Consider the following 17331-nt stretch of genomic DNA (forward strand, 5'->3'; position numbering starts at 1 on the left):
TGATCCTTCCATGAGAAATTTGGGTGATTTCTCCATGAAGAATTATAGGTGTTTCCATAGGGTTCTCCCATGTAATTCACCTCTTCCATTGAAGGGTTCTCAGGATCATAAGCTTCTTCCTCAGATGAAGCGTCCTTAGTACTGCCTGGTGCAGCTTGCATTCCAGACAGACTTTGAGAAATCAAATTGACTTGCTGAGTCAATATCTTATTCTGAGCCAATATGGCATTCAGAGTATCAATCTCAAGAACTCCTTTCTTCTGATTTGTCCCATTGTTCACAGGATTCCTTTCAGAAGTGTACATGAATTGGTTATTTGCAACCATTTCAATGAGCTCTTGAGCTTCTGTAGGGGTCTTCTTCAGATGAAGAGATCCTCCAGCAGAGCTATCCAAAGACATCTTGGACAGTTTAGAGAGACCATCATAGAAAATACCTATGATGCTCCATTCAGAAAGCATGTCAGAAGGACATTTTCTGATCAATTGTTTGTATCTTTCCCAAGCTTCATAGAGGGATTCACCTTCCTTCTGTCTGAAGGTTTGGACTTCCACTCTAAGCTTGCTCAATTTTTGAGGTGGAAAGAACTTTGCCAAGAAGGCATTGACTAGCTTTTCCCAAGAGTCCAACCATGTCCTAGCTCTATCTCTTACAGCAAAAGGGAATAGCATAAGTCTGTAGACCTCAGGGTCAACCCCATTAGTCTTGACAGTGTCACAGATTTGCAAGAATTCAGCTAAAAACTGATGAGGATCTTCCAATGGAAGTCCATGGAACTTGCAATTCTGTTGCATTAGAGAAACTAATTGAGGCTTAAGCTCAAAGTTATTTGCTCCAATGGCAGGGATAGAGATGCTTCTCCCATAGAAGTCGGGAGTAGGTGCAGTAAAGTCACCCAGCACCTTCCTTGCATTGTTAGCATTGTTGTTGTTTTTGGCTGCCATGGGTTCTTCTTCTTTGAAGATTTCTGTTAGGTCCTCTACAGAGAGTTGTGCCTTAGCTTCTCTTAGCTTTCGCTTCAAGGTCCTTTCAGGTTCAGGGTTAGCCTCAACAAGAATGCCCTTGTCTTTGTTCCTACTCATATGAAAGAGAAGAGAACAAGAAAATATGGAATCCTCTATGTCACAGTATAGAGATTCCTTGAGGTGTCAGAGGAAAAGAAAAATAGAAAGAAGAGGTAGAAGAATTCGAACTTAGTGAGATAGAGTTCGAATTGTGCATTGAGGAGGAGTGGTACTCCATAAATAGAAGGATGTGAGAAGAGGGGAAGAAATTTTCGAAAATTAAGTAAAAGATTTAAAAACATTTTGAAAAAGATTTTGAAGAAGATATAATTTGAAAAACAAATTAAAAAGATTTGATTTTAAAAATAAATGACTTGCCTAACAAGAAAAGATATGATTCAAACATTAAACCTTTCTCAACAGAAAAGGCAACATACTTGAAATGTTCAATCAAATCATTAATTGTTAGCAAGTATCCTTGAAAAAGGAAAGAAATTGATTTTGAAAAAGATTTGATTGAAAAGATATGATTTGAAAAAGATTTAATTTTGAAAAACTTTGAAAACTTGAAAAAATATCTGAATTAAAAACAGAATCTTCCCTCTTGTGCCATCCTGGCGTTAAACGCCCAGAATGGTGCACATTTTGGCATTTAACGCCCAAAGCTCTACCCTTTTGGGCGTTAAACGCCCAGCCAGGCACTCTGGCTGGCGTTTAAACGCCAGTTTTTCCTTCTTCACTGGGCGTTGTGAACGCCCAGCTTTTTCTGTATAATTTCTCTGCTGCATGTACTGAATCTTCAGTTCCCTGTATTATTGACTTGAAAATAGAACCAAGATCAAATAAACAATGCATTCAAGATACCAAACTTAAAATAAGACACTAGACTCAAACAAGAAACAGAAAATATTTTTGGTTTTTATGATTTTGTAATTTTTTTGGATTTTTTCGAAAATTAAGTGGAAAAGTAAAATAAAGATATCAAAATTCTTAATGAGAATCCCAGGAATCATGCAATGTTAGTCTAAAGCTTTAGTCTAAAGAAATTAGACATGGATAGCCAAGCTTCAGCAGGACATTGCATTCAAGAGCTAAATTGATGAGAATCAATCAGCTTTGGTGATGATAAGAACATCACCTTGAAACACTAGAATTCATTCTTAAGAACCCTGAAAAATACCTAATCTAAGCAACAAGATGAACCGTCAGTTGTCCATACTCGAAACAATCCCCGGCAACGGCGCGAAAAACTTGGTGCACGCGAAATTGTGATCACTTCTTTTCACAACTCAAATAATCCCTAGTAATGGCCCCAAGGACTTGGTGCTCAATACCATGGCATAAACACAACTTCGCACAACTAACCAGCAAGTGCACTGGGTCGTCCAAGTAATAAACCTTACGCGAGTAAGGGTCGATCCCACGGAGATTGTTGGTATGAAGCAAGCTATGGTCACCTTGTAAATCTCAGTCAGGCAGACTCAAATGGTTTTGGGTGATATATGAATAAAACATAAAGATAAGGATAGAGATACTTATGTATTTCATTGGTGAGAGCTTCAGATAAGCGTATGAAGATGCTTTGTCCCTTCCGTCTCTCTGCTTTCCTACTGTCTTCATCCAATCCTTCTTACTCCTTTCCATGGCAAGCATTATGTAAGGGTTTCACCGTTGTCAGTGGCTACCTCCCATCCTCTCAGTGGAAATGTTCAACGCACCCTATCACGGCACGGCTATCCAGCTGTCGGTTCTCGATCATGTCGGAATAGAATCCAGTGATTCTTTTGCGTCTGTCACTAACGCCCCACAATCGCGAGTTTGAAGCACATCACAGTCATTCAATCATTGAATCCTACTCAGAATACCACAGACAAGGTTTAGACCTTCCGGATTCTCTTGAATGCCGCCATCAATTCTAGCCTATACCATGAAGACTCTGATCTCACGGAATGGCTGGCTCAGTTGTCAGGCGAGCGCTCGGTTGTCAGGCGATCAACCATGCGTCGTGTATCAGGAATCCAAGAGATATTCACCCAATCTAAGGTAGAACGGAGGTGGTTGTCAGTCACACGTTCATAGGTGAGAATGATGATGAGTGTCACGGATCATCACATTCATCAAGTTGAAGAACAAGTGATATCTTGGAACAAGAACAAGCTGAATTGAATAGAAAAACAATAGTAATTGCATTAATACTCGAGGTACAGCAGAGCTCCACACCTTAATCTATGGTGTGTAGAAACTCCACCGTTGAAAATACATAAGAACAAGGTCTAGGCATGGCCGTGAGGCCAGCCCCCCTAATGATCTAAGAACTAGATGTCCAAAGATGATCTAGAGATCTGAAGTGATCAAAAGATGAAAATACAATAGTAAAAGGTCCTATTTATAGGGAACTAGTAGCTTAAGAATTACAAAGATGAGTAAATGACATAAAAATCTACTTCCGGGCCCACTTGGTGTGTGCTTGGACTGAGCATTGAAGCATTTTCGTGTAGAGACTCTTCTTGGAGTTAAACGCCAGCTTTTATGCCAGTTTGGGCGTTTAACTCCCACTTTGGTGCCAGTTCCGGCGTTTAACGCTGGGAATTCTGAAGGTGACTTTGAACGCCGGTTTGGGCCATCAAATCTTGGGCAAAGTATGGACTATCATATATTGCTGGAAAGCCCAGGATGTCTACTTTCTAACGCCGTTGAGAGCGCGCCAATTGGGCTTCTGTAGCTCCAGAAAATCCACTTCGAGTGCAGGGAGGTCAGAATCCAACAGCATCTGCAGTCCTTTTCAGTCTCTGAATCAGATTTTTGCTCAGGTCCCTCAATTTCAGCCAGAAAATACCTGAAATCACAGAAAAATACACAAACTCATAGTAAAGTCCAGAAAAGTGAATTTTAACTAAAAACTAATAAAAATATACTAAAAACTAACTAAATTCTACTAGAAACATACTAAAAACAATGCCAAAAAGCGTATAAATTATCCGCTCATCAGTGTTGTGTTGATTGCACATCATGTTATGTTTTTCTATGCTTTTTCATATGAAAAATTAGTTTATAATGCCCAATTATTGAGTATTTGTTGTTCTTAAGTTGTATATTACTTTGATCTTTTGATTCGATGAATTTTGTAGGAAATGATAGAAAACGAAGTAATAAAAACACTAATAGAGGAAGCACACTCTCAAGGTGGCAAAAGAGTTGGAAACAAACTCAAAGAGAAGCAAAGAGGATTTGCAACCCTGACCTCTTCACACTCAAACAAAAATAACTCAAGCTACAAAGCTCCAAAAGAGATTTTCTCAGTGCCATTGGAAAGTAGACTTCCAGAGCTTTCTAACCATATATAATACTTTATAGTGGACACTAGATTTGAGGGCGCAAATTACAATTCTTTCTGCACTGTGTACTCGGCGTGGCACGCTAGGCCAAATTTCCAGAAAACACGCCAGACTGACCTCTTCACCTTCAAATGATCATAACTTGGCTAGAGAAGTCCAAATAACATGTTTCCATCGGCGTTAGAAAGCTGAGATCTAGGACTTTCCAATGATATATAATAGTCTATAGTGGGCATTTAATTTGGGGACCCAAACAGACCAATATTCATCGAGTAAGGTTTCCCAAACCTTCAAAAACCCAAAATACCACTTCAATGACACTCCACATTGGGCCACTTCCTAATACTCCAATTCCTTAATTTATTCTTCAATGTTTCAAGCCTCTATGAAGAGAATTAAAAGTTCACAAGCCCAAGTTGTAACACCCTAACTTTTAGCACGTCATGATCGTACCAAAAGTAAGGCGTTACGGACCTGTGTCACTTCTTCTTTTTTTTTAGATAATAATAATAATAATAATAATAATAATAATAATAATAATAATAAATAATAATAATAATAATAATAATAATAATAAGTTAATTTAAATATTTTATCTTTAAAATAGTTTCTAATAAATATTTTAAACTAATAGAATAAGTCATAATTGAATTAAATTTTATTTTTTAAATTTAAAGCGTAAAATTTAATTTTTTAAAAACTCGGGTGTTATATCCTACCCACCTTACAAAAATTTTCGCCCTCGAAAATTGATATAAGATGGAAAAGATTCATATCAACACCATTTTCAAAAATATCGAAGAAGAGAAATAGAGAGGTGTGGCATGTTCAGTTTGCAAATGTGAAAGAATACATATCTGATGAAAGAAGTTTGAAACAAAAAGTCTTACGGAAAACAACCAAGGAAGAGATTCACATTAGCACAAATAAGGATTATGCGTTGAAACGGAGCTAACCCCTAAACTTAACTTCTAACGTTCCCAAAACCCACGATTCACGTTACCTATTACTTCTATCTCGTCTATGATAATCCATTAGTGTTTCCATATACATGAATCATTAGTATTAAGTTGGCCAAACTTAATATCATGAGATATGCAACGGTTGACTAACAGAATTAATCAATAGACAATCATGCACTTGAAATTCAAACTCTTGTCAGTGGGACAAGTTCTACTGCATGACAGATACTCAGAGTATGCAGTAAAGCATAGTCAGTCCATTTCCAAGGCTCTAACGGGAACGAACTGCTCTGATACCATAATGTAACACCCTAACTTTTAGCACGTCATGATCGTACCAAAAGTAAGGCGTTACGGACCTGTGTCACTTCTTCTTCTTTTTTTTTAGATAATAATAATAATAATAATAATAATAATAATAATAATAATAATAATAATAATAATAATAATAATAATAATAATAATAATAATAATAATAATAAAAGTTAATTTAAATATTTTATCTTTAAAATAGTTTCTAATAAATATTTTAAACTAATAGAATAAGTCATAATTGAATTAGATTTTATTTTTTAAATTCAAAGCGTAAAATTTAATTTTTTAAAAACTCGGGTGTTATACAAGTCAAGCCACAATTAACAATCAATCAAGGCCACAAGAATAATCTAGAAGTAATTAGGAAATTTGAATTTGATTGTAATTTTATTTGAATTTGTAATTTAGGTAGCTTATAAATAGGGCCTTAGATTCATCATTTTGGACACACCATGGAGGGGTGGAGGTGACTCCACTCCCCTTTCACTCTCATTCTCTTCTCTTCTTCCATTTCTTTCATACACACTTTTGTAAATATATTGCTATGAATTTCTAATTTCCAACATCGGGAAAGAGAGCTCTATTTCTATTTGATGGATTAAATTGTTGTTATTCTTCTTCTTCTCTCCATCTCTCTTTGATTTACTAGAAAGAATTTTGTTCTTCATGTTAGCATACAATTATCTTGGAAAAGAGATTGAATGTATTTGGGTTTTATGTGAACCTTGGAAGAGGAATCATAAAACCATGCTTGAAATTCCTTCTCACACTTGAGTAGATTTGGGTATGGATGGGATATTGTGACATTTAATCTATCCATTATTTGCGTCTACGAAAGTGTGTGGTATAATTAGGGACCATTCTTCATCTCTTCTCATGAGCAATTAGACCAAGGAATTGGCTATTGATCAAGATTGGGGAGATTAAGTTACCAAGGAATTGGGACTCAATCACTCATGATTGCTAAGAGGTCAATGAGTTGCATGATTGAAAAGGAGATGAAAACTATTGATCCTAAAAATGCAATATCTCTTGATCCCAATGTTAATTTCATTATTAATTCTTGTTATTTTCTTCTTGTCTTTAATTCTTGTCATTTACTTATACACATTTATGGCTTTCTTTACTTTTGCACATTTATGCCTACCAAGTGTTTGTAAAAATGCTTCACTTAGTTTTACTTTTTAGTCATTTACTTTCTTGCACTTTACTTTCTTATACTTTCTATTCCTTGCAATTTATATTCTTGTACTTTAATTTTTATCACTTTAATTTTTTGTCATTTACTTTCCTTGCACTTTATTGAATCGTCTAACTAGAATAATTAATCAACTATTGCTTGCTTAATCCGTTAATTCTCGTGGGATCGACCTCACTCGTTGTGAGTTATTACCTGACGACAATTCGGTTACTTGCCGAAGAAATTTTTGTAGTGATACATTAATTCCATGATCAGAGGCCTCTAGGGCATTGAACGCTGGCTAGGGTGTCCTTTATGGGCGTCGACGCTGGTCTCTTCTTCTTTGTGCATTGGACGCCAGAATAGGGCAGAAAGCTGGCGTTGAACGCCAGTTTTAGGCCTTCAATTCTAAAGCAAAGTATGAACTATTACATATTTCTGGAACGCTCTGGATGTTATCTTTCCATAGCCGTCGAGAAAGCTCGATTTGGACTTCTGTAGCTCCAGAAAAGCTATTTCGAGTGCAAGCAGGTCAGATCCGGACAGCATCTGCAGTGCTTTCTCTGCCTCTGAATCAGACTTTTGCTCCAGCTCCTCAATTTTAGCCAGAAAATACTTGAAATTTCATAAAAATACACAAACCCAAAGTAGAATCCAAAAATGTGAATTTAGCACTAAAATCTATGAAAACTTAATAAATCTTAAACAAAACATACTAAAAACTATATGAAATGATGGCAAAAAGCGTATAAAATATCCGCTCATCACTCTGGACTCGGATTTCATAAAAAAATGTTAATATAAGCCTTTATAAATTTAGCATGATTAAATTATTTCTCATGAAATATCGTTTAGCTACTCGCAAGGTTAACACTTTAAGCTACGTCATAGGTAAATACATGATAATAGAACATAAGCATATTTACATATATACAAATGTACACTGGAACTAAGTTTGGAGATACATGTCATCTATCAAAAAACTTAGAACTACACCAAGTTATATATAAATATACAAAAGAGGAAGTCAGTTCCAACCCTCACACGGGTTTCCTAAACTGGAACCCTACTACTGAGAGGTCTTACCCCTCTAAAAGTACTACAAAAGTGAGGAAAAAGTGATACTATTGATCATCAAAAGGAGTAAAAAGTCAGCTAGGTCAATCTCCGGAATGGTCTTCAGTTAGAGTGAATACGTACGACATGCCGAGGTAGAAATATGGGCAATGTAACCCGAAACTCAACAGACTCCTCTGCAGAACCCATCTGGGGAGTGGGAGAAAGAAAGAGAAGAAAGGTGAGTACCTAGAGTTCTCAGCAGATAAAAGGGGAGCCTAAGGTTTTTGTCTCTAAGTTGTCGTGAAACAGAAAAAGAACAAACATAGAAACACAGGGCACAAACATACATACAAAAAGTAAATAGCATAGACAAATAGGAAATGGAAATAAATAATTCACAAAAAGTTCATATGCGCAAACAAGATGATGCATGCCTGTTCCTAGCGCAGGCCATGAGCTCATGCGTTGGTTGTCTACCCGCAACTTGATGTTACTCGAAGTGAACCCTGAATATGGTCCCTTTACTATGTCAGTTAGACACCTTGGCATCTCGGTTACCCATGTCAGTTAGGCCTCATCACAATAACATTTTAATGTGCATCACAGTAAGGAACAGTGCTATCAGTTAGGCGAACATTCCTGCATTAGCAATCTCAAGCTATCCGTTAGGCGGGCACTTGCGTATTAGCAGTTTGGCACAAGGCCCAATTAACATACACTTTTCATAATTTACTATTCATTTTGATTATCTCTTTCAAACATGTTTTCTCATTTCATTTCTCTCTATTATGCCTTCACATCACCAACACTATAAAATATACCTCCGCATCACCGCCCAGCTATAGATACCTCCACACCACCGCCAAATTATACATACCTTTGCATCACCCATTGACCTTAAAACTTCCTTGGTTGTCCTCATACGAATATTTTAGATCCTAAAGCTTGGTATTGAGGTAATTTAGTCATAGTTTAAACTGGTGCTATTGCTTAAAAAGGATGTTGTTATGGTTTTCGAGAAAATGCAGTAAGGAACGGGAGGGGTAGTAGATTTATTAAATTCATTAAAAATCCAACTCTAACCCATTGTCTTTCAAAATTCACGTCCTTAAGCAAGACTCTTCCAGATTTTCATAAAACTAAATTTCAGATTAATACCATGTCACATGAAAAAGTTATGAGCTTAGAAACACAGCCCTGCTTTTCAGAATTCTATTTTCAAAATTCAGTAAGCTACCCTCACTTTTTGAACCATAACTAATTTTTAAAAAACGTTTTGACACAAAATTTTAACTGTAGATTCTAGGCTCAAAATGATTTAAAATGTCATTAATTTCAGCTCAAAAACTCAACAGAATTGCAAATTAGGTGGGTTGAAAGTTGGTGCTTATGCAGTAGAGAAATAGGATTTTCTTCAGAAACCATCAATCTTTAAAAATTCATTTCTCCCAAACCACTTATCAATAAAATCTGAATTTTTTATGAGGCGCTCAAAACATGTTAAAGTTTAGTAAAAAAATAGTTTCATTCAAAAATAAAAGCTAGTATGCTCCCAGGAATGGTTCTATTCTACTGCCAATTATGCAGAAATCCTGTCTAGACTTTTTCAGCAACCTTACATACCATATTCCATACTTAAAACTATAATCCTTCCAAAAATCATACTTCTAACCTTTTTTCAGTTGTTCAGAGATGCTTTCACAACCAACATATTCTAAGAAAATAAATTCAATAAATTTCACAATTTCAAGCACCTAAACAAAGTCAAGCTTGCGCCTTTCTGCATTATACCAAACATAACAATTCATATACCCTATCCATCATTCAAACACATACTAGAACCATATTTATCATCAATCAAGCAAATAATACTTCATCAATTCTCATCATAGGCACAACCACAAAAATAACAATCTAATTATCTTAACCCTTACTTGGTGATGTCGAAAATTGATATGCTTTGCTCCTAAGCTCACTTTCTCAGCTAGAACACCTAATGCATCATAATTTAATTTCATTCATCATTATCATTAGGCCCTTAGGGCCGAATGATGAGCGGATATTTTATACGCTTTTTGGTGGTATTTTCATGTAGTTTTTAGTATGCTTTAGTTACTTTTTAGTATATTTTTATTAGTTTTTATGCAAAAAATCACATTTCTGGACTTTACTATGAGTTTGTGTGTTTTTCTGTGATTTCAGGTATTTTGTGGCTGAAATTGAGGGACCTGAGCAAAAATTTAATTCAGAAGCTGAAAAAGGACTGCAGATGCTGTTGGATTCTGACCCTCCTGCACGCGAAATGGGTTTTCTGGAGCTACAAAAGCCCAATTGGCGCGATCTCAATTGCGTTGGAAGGTAGACATCTTGGGCTTTCCATCAATGTATAATAGTCTATACTTTACTCGATATTTGATAGTGCAAACTGGCGTTTAAATGCCAGCTTTTTACCCTTTTCTGGCGTTAAACGCCAGAACTGGCATAAACGTTGGAGTTAAATGCCCAAACTGGCACCAAAGCTGGCGATTAACTCCAGAAAAAGCCTATCCACGAGAAAGCTTCAATGCTCAGTCCAAACACACACCAAGTGGGCCCCAGAAGTGGATTTCTGCACTATCTATCTTAGTTTACTCATTTTCTGTAAATCTAGATTACTAGTTGAGTATAAAAACTACTTTTAAAGATTTATTTTGTACCTCATGACATTTGACATCTGAATTTGTATATTCTACGGCATGAGTCTCTAAACCCCATGGTTGGGGTGAGGAGCTATGCTGTGTCTCGATGGATTAATGCAATTATTTCTATTTTCTATTCAATCACGCTTGTTTCTGTTCTAAGATATTCATTCGCACTTCAACATGATGAATGTGATGATCCGTGAGACTCATCACTATTATCAACTTATGAATGCGTGCCTGACAACCACTTCCGTTCTACCTTAGATTGACTGTGTATCTCTTGGGTTCCTGGTTCACGAGTTTGATTGCCTCTCCTGACAACAGAGTATTCAAATATTGCAACTAGAGTCTTCGTGGAATAAGCTAGAATCAGTTGGCAGCACTCTTGAGATCTGAAAAGCCTAAACCTTGTCTGTGGTATTCCGAGTAGGATCTGGGAAGGGGTGACTGTGGCGAGCTTCAAACTCACAAATGTTGGGCACAGTGACAGTGTGCAAAAGGATCAATGGATCCTATTCCAGTACGAGTGAGAACCAACAGATGATTAGCCCTACGGAACCCGTAGTTGGACTATTTTCACTGAGAGGACGGATGGTAGCCATTGACAACGGTGATCCACCAACATACAGCTTGTCGTGGAAGGAGCCTTGCGTGCGTGAAGAAGACAACAGTAGGAAAGCAGAGATTCATAAGACAGAGCATCTCCAAAACCTCAACCTATTCTCCATTACTGCATAATAAGTATTATTCATTTCATGTTCTTTTACTTTTTACAAACAAAACTCTTTTCATTATTACTCTCCTGACTAAGGTTTACAAGATAACCATAGATTGCTTCAAGCCGACAATCTCCGTGGGATCGACCCTTACTCACGTAAGGTATTACTTGGACGACCCAGTGCACTTGCTGGTTAGTGGCACCGGAGTTGTGAAAAGTGTGAATCACAATTCCGTGCGCCATGTTTTTGGTGCCGTTGCCGGGGATTGTTCGAGTTTGGACAATTAACGGTTCATCTTGTTACTTAGATTAGGAAAAATTTGTCTTTTTGGTTTAGAGTCTTTTTTTTTTCTTTTCAAAAAATTTTTTCAAAAATATCATTTTTCTTTATTAATCTTTAATTTTCTTTGAGTTTAGTTTCATGTTTTAAGTTTAGTGTCAATTTCATGTGGTTATTTTCTTTCAATTTTTCGAGTTGTTCTTGTTTATTTTCCTTGTTTGATCTTTGAATTTTCTTGTTTGGTGTCTTTCCTTGTTTTTCCTGTGTATTTTCGAATTATTAGTGTCTAGAGTATAAAATTTTTTTAGTTTGGTGTTCCTTGGTGTTTTCCCTTCAAATTTTCGAAAATAAGGAGCATTATATCTAAAGATTTTAAGTCTTGTGTCTTTTTATTGTTTTTCTCTTTCCTCATTAAATTCAAAAAAAATCAAAAAATATCTTTGCCTTTATTCACTCATAATTTTCGAATTCCTTGAGTTGATTTAGTCAAAACTTTTAAAATTTGGTAGTTTCTTGTTAGTCAAGTCAAAATTTCAATTTTTAAAATTATCTTCTTAAACCTTTTTCAAAACAAACTATTTTTCAATTTTCTCTTTTTATTTTTTTTCGAAAATCCTTCATAAAATTTTTCAAAATCTTTTTCTTTTTCTTACATACAATTTTCGAATCTCTTGTCTTGGTTCACTAAATTGATTGAAAAATTTTAAGTTTGGTGTTTTCTTTTTAAGAAAGTTTCAATCCTTAAAATTTTAAGATCATAACTTTTTCAATACTTCCTAACCACTTTCTCTCTCTTCATTTTTCGAAAATTCTCACCCAAAATCTTTCATTTATTTTATTTTATTTTATTTGATTTTATCTTCTTTTATTTTCGGTTTTCTAAAAAAAATTTTAAATAATAAATATAATATTTCTATCTCCAATCCACATCATCTCCCTTTCTCCATCATGGACCTAAGTAGAAATGAACAGTCTAGAAGGACTCTGGAGTCATATGCTAACCCCACTACTGCTTCATATGGGAGTAGTATCTATATACCCCCCATAAGAGCTAACACTTTTGAGCTAAATCCTCAGCTTATTATCATGGTGCAGCAAAATTGCCAGTATTCCGGTCTTCCACAGGAAGAACCTACTGAGCTTCTGGCACAGTTCTTACAAATTGCTGACACAGTACGTGATAAGAAAATGGATCAGGATATCTACAGATTATTGCTATTTCCATTTGCTGTAAAAGACCAAGCTAAGAGGTGGTTAAATAACCAACCCAAAGCCAGCATAAGAACATGGAAACAGTTGTCAGACAAATTCCTGAATCAATATTTCCCTCCAAAAAGGATGACACAGCTAAGGCTGGACATCCAAGGCTTTAAACAAGAGGATAATGAATCTCTTTATGATGCCTGGGAGAGGTACAGAGGGATGCTAAGGAAGTGCCCCTCTGAAATATTTTCATAATGGGTGCAGTTAGACATATTCTATTACGGGCTTACAGAAAAAGCCCAGATATCTCTAGACCACTCAGCTGGTGGATCTATACACATGAGAAAGACAATTGAAGAGGCTCAAGAGCTCATTGATACAGTTTCTAGAAATCAGCATCTGTACTTAAGAAATGAGTCCTCTATGAAAGAAGAAGCTAAGGAAGTATCCACTGAACTTTGTCCTCCAGAATAAGTTGCTGAACTCAATCAACAATTATGTTTTCTAACAAAACAGCTAGCAGAATTCAAAGAGATGCTACAAGAAACCAAATATGCTAACCAAAATATGGAAAAACAATTGAATCGGACAAAATAGCAGTTATCTAAACAGATAATAGAAGAGTGCCAAGCTGTTCATTTAAGGAGTGGAAAGACATTAAATACCTCAACTCAAAGCAGCAAAAAGCCAAGAAAGGAACAATTGACAGAGGATGAACAAATCACTGCCCAAAATCCCTTTGAGGACAGTATGAGCCCAGAGAGGAATACTTCTGGCGTTCAAACACCAGAAAAGGGTAAAGAATTGGTGTTAAACGCCCAGTGAGTGTCCAGTTCTGGCATTCAAATGCCAGAAAATGGTGGGAATCTGGCGTTAAACGCCCATCCAGCCCCTAATCCTGGAGTTCAAATGCCAATGAGGGATCAGACACCTACAAGTGCTGATAGTAACCCCTCTAAGAAGGCTTCTCCAACCACCTCTATAGGAAATAAACCTACAGCAACTAAGGTTGAAGAATACAAAGCCAAGATGCCTTATCCTCAGAAACTCTGCCAAACGGAACAGGATAAATAATTTGTCTGCTTTGCAGACTATCTCAGGACTCTTGAAATCAAGATTCCGTTTGTAGAGGCACTTGAGCAAATACCCTCTTATGCTAAGTTCATAAAAGAGATCTTAAGCCATAAGAAGGATTGGATAGAGACTAAAAAAGTTTTTCTCACTGAAGAATGCAGTGCAGTCATTTTAAAGAGCTTACCAGAGAAGCTTAAAGATCCTGGAAGCTTTATGATACCATGCACATTAGAGGGTACTTGTACCAAGACAGCTTTATGTGATCTTGGAGCAAGTATCAACCTAATATCTGCATCCACTATCAGAAAGCTTGGCTTGACTGAAGAAGTCAAACCACCCGAATATGCCTCCAACTTGCTGATGGCTCCATTAAATATCCATCAGGTGTAATTGAGGACATGATTGTCAAGGTTGGGCCATTTGTCTTTCCCACTGACTTTGTAGTGCTGGAAATAGAGGAGCACAAGAGTGCAACTCTCTTTCTAGAAAGACCTTTCCTAGCAACTGGACGAACCCTCATTGATGTCCAAAAAAGGGAGGTGACCCTGAGAGTCAATGAGGATGAGTTTAAGTTGAATGCTGTCAAAGCTATGCAGCATCTAGACACATCAAAAGACTGCATGAAGGTTGATATTATTGACTACCTAGTGGAAGAAGTCAATATGACTGAGAGTCTCGAATCAGAGCTAGAGGACATCTTTAAAGATGTTCAGCCTAATTTAGAGGAACCAGAGAAAACAGAAGTACCCCTGAAAACTCCTCAGGAAGAGGATAAGCCTCCTAAACCCGAGCTCAAACCACTACTACCATCCCTGAAATATGCATTTCTGGGAGAGGATGCAACTTTTCCTGTGATCATAAGCTCTGCCTTAGAACCACAGGAAGAGAAAGCATTACTTCAAGTGCTAAAGACACACAAGACAGCTCTTGGGTGGTCCATAAATGATCTTATGGGCATTAGCCCAGCCAGATGCATGCACAAAATCCTATTGGAGGATGATGCTAAGCCAGTGGTTCAACCACAGAGGTGGCTAAACCCATCCATAAAGGAAGTGGTGCAAAAAGAGGTCACTAAATTACTAGAGGCTGAGATTATTTATCCTATTTCTGATAGCCCCTGGGTGTGCCCTGTCCAAGTCGTCCCAAAGAAAGGAGGTATGACAGTGATTCATAATGAAAAAAAATGAACTGGTTCCTACAAGAACAGTTACAGGGTGGCGTATGTATATTGACTACAGAAGGCTCAATACAGCTACCAGAAAGGATCATTTACCTTTACCATTCATAGACCAGATGCTAGAAAGACTAGCAGGTCCAGACTATTACTGCTTTTTGGATGGCTATTCAGGCTATAACTAAATTGAAGTAGATCTTCAGGATCAAGAGAAAACAGCATTCACATGTCCATCTGGAGTATTTGCCTACAGAAGGATACCATTTGTTCTGTGCAATGCACCTGCAACCTTTCAAAGATGCATGCTCTCTATTTTCTCTGATATGGTAGAAAATTTTCTGGAAGTCTTCATGGATGACTTCTCAATATTTGGAGACTCATTCAGCTCCTGTCTTGATCATCTAGCACTTGTTCTGAAAAGGTGCCAAGAGACTAACCTGGTTTTAAACTGGAAAAAATATCACTTTATGGTGACTGAAGGAATTGTCCTTGGACATAAAATTTCAAACAAAGGAATAGAGGTGGATCAAGCTAAGGTAGAGGTAATTGAAAAATTACCACCACCCACCAATGTTAAGGCAATCAGAAGCTTTTTGGGACATGCAGGATTCTACAGGAGGTTTCTAAAGGATTTTTCAAAAATCGCAAAACCTCTGAGTAATCTGCTAACTGCTGATACACCATTTGTCTTTGACAAAGAGTGTTTGCAGGCCTTTGAGACTCTGAAGGCTAAGTTGGTCACAGCACTTGTCATTTCTACACCAAAGTGGACATTACCATTCGAATTAATGTGTGATGCCAGTGACCATGCTATTGGTGCAGTATTAGGACAAAGGCATAACAAGCTTCTGCACATCATTTACTATGACATCCATGTTCTAAATAACGCACAGAAGAATTACACAACCACGGAAAAAGAGCTGCTTGCAGTGGTGTATGCCATTGACAAGTTTAGATCCTATTTAGTAGGATCAAAAGTGATTGTGTACACTGATCATGCTGCTCTCAAATATCTACTCACAAAGCAGGATTCAAAACCCAGGCTCATAAGATGGGTGTTGCTTCTGCAAGAGTTTGATATAGAAATAAGAGACAGAAAAGGGACAGAAAACTGATGAGCGGATAATTTATACGCTTTTTGGCATTATTTTTAGGTATATTTTAGTAGGATCTAGCTACTTTTTAGTATATTTTTATTAGTTTTTAAGCAAAATTCACATTTCTGGACTTTACTATGAGTTTGTGTGTTTTTCTGTGATTTCAGGTATTTTCTGACTGAAATTGAGGGACCTGAGCAAAAATCTGATTCAGAGGCTGAAAAAGGACTGCTGATGCTGTTGGATTCTGACCTCCCTGCACTCGAAATAGATTTTTTCAAGCTACAGAAGCCTAAATGGCACGCTCTTAATTGCGTTGGAAATTAGACATCCAGGGCTTTCCAACAATATATAATAATTTATACTTTGCTTGAGTTTTGACGACACAAACTGGCATTCAAACGCCAACTTCCTGCCCTATTCTGGCGTTAAACGCCAGAAATAGGATAGAAGCTGCAGTTAAACGCCCTAACTGGCATAAAAATTGGCATTTAACTCCAAGAAAAGTCTCTACAGATGAAAGCTTCAATGCTCAGCCCAAGCACACACCAAGTGGCCCGGAAGTGGATTTCTGCATCATTTACTTATTTCTATAAACCCTAATAACTAGTCTAGTATAAATAGGACCTTTTACTATTGTATTAGACATCTTTGGATTGTTGAATCTTTTGGATTATCCTTAAATCATCTTTGGAAAACTTTTCCTTAGACTTGGAGGCTGGCCTCTCGGCCATGCCTAGACTATTTTCACTTATGTATTTTCAACAGTGGAGTTTCTACACACCATAGATTAAGGTGTGGAGCTCTGCTGTTCCTCGAGTATTAATGCAAAGTACTATTGTTCTTCTATTCAATTCAAGCTTATTCTTATTCTAAGATATTCATTTGTACACAAGAACATGATGAATGTGATGATTATGTGACGCTCATTACCATTCTCAACCTATGAACGCGTGCCTAACAACCACTCCGTTCTACATGAAAACAAGCTTGAATGTATATCTCTTGGATTCCTGGCCCACGACGCATGGTTGCCTCTCCTGACAACAGAGCCTTCCATTCCGTGAGATCAGAGTTTTCGTGGCATAAGCTAGAATCAATTGGCAGCATTCTTGAGATCTGAAAAGTCTAAACCTTGTCTGTGGTATTTGATAAACCACTATTTTATGGTTTATCTTGTGCTCAATTGAGTGATTTTTATCAACTCTTTACCCAGTTATTCATATGATTTGCATGTTTTATATTTTCC

The 17331-nt window shown here is 36.9% G+C and overlaps 1 non-coding gene across 1 annotated transcript; it reads left to right on the forward strand.

Moving 5' to 3' along the window:
- Positions 1–455: 455 nt before the first annotated feature.
- Positions 456–563, forward strand: LOC130942981 (small nucleolar RNA R71). The gene has a single exon (XR_009071522.1). It is a non-coding gene; the product is annotated as a small nucleolar RNA R71 (small nucleolar RNA).
- Positions 564–17331: the final 16768 nt, after the last annotated feature.

The sequence above is a fragment of the Arachis stenosperma genome, chromosome 7 (genome assembly GCF_014773155.1).
Source record: "Arachis stenosperma cultivar V10309 chromosome 7, arast.V10309.gnm1.PFL2, whole genome shotgun sequence".
NCBI classification, from domain to species: Eukaryota; Viridiplantae; Streptophyta; class Magnoliopsida; order Fabales; family Fabaceae; genus Arachis; species Arachis stenosperma.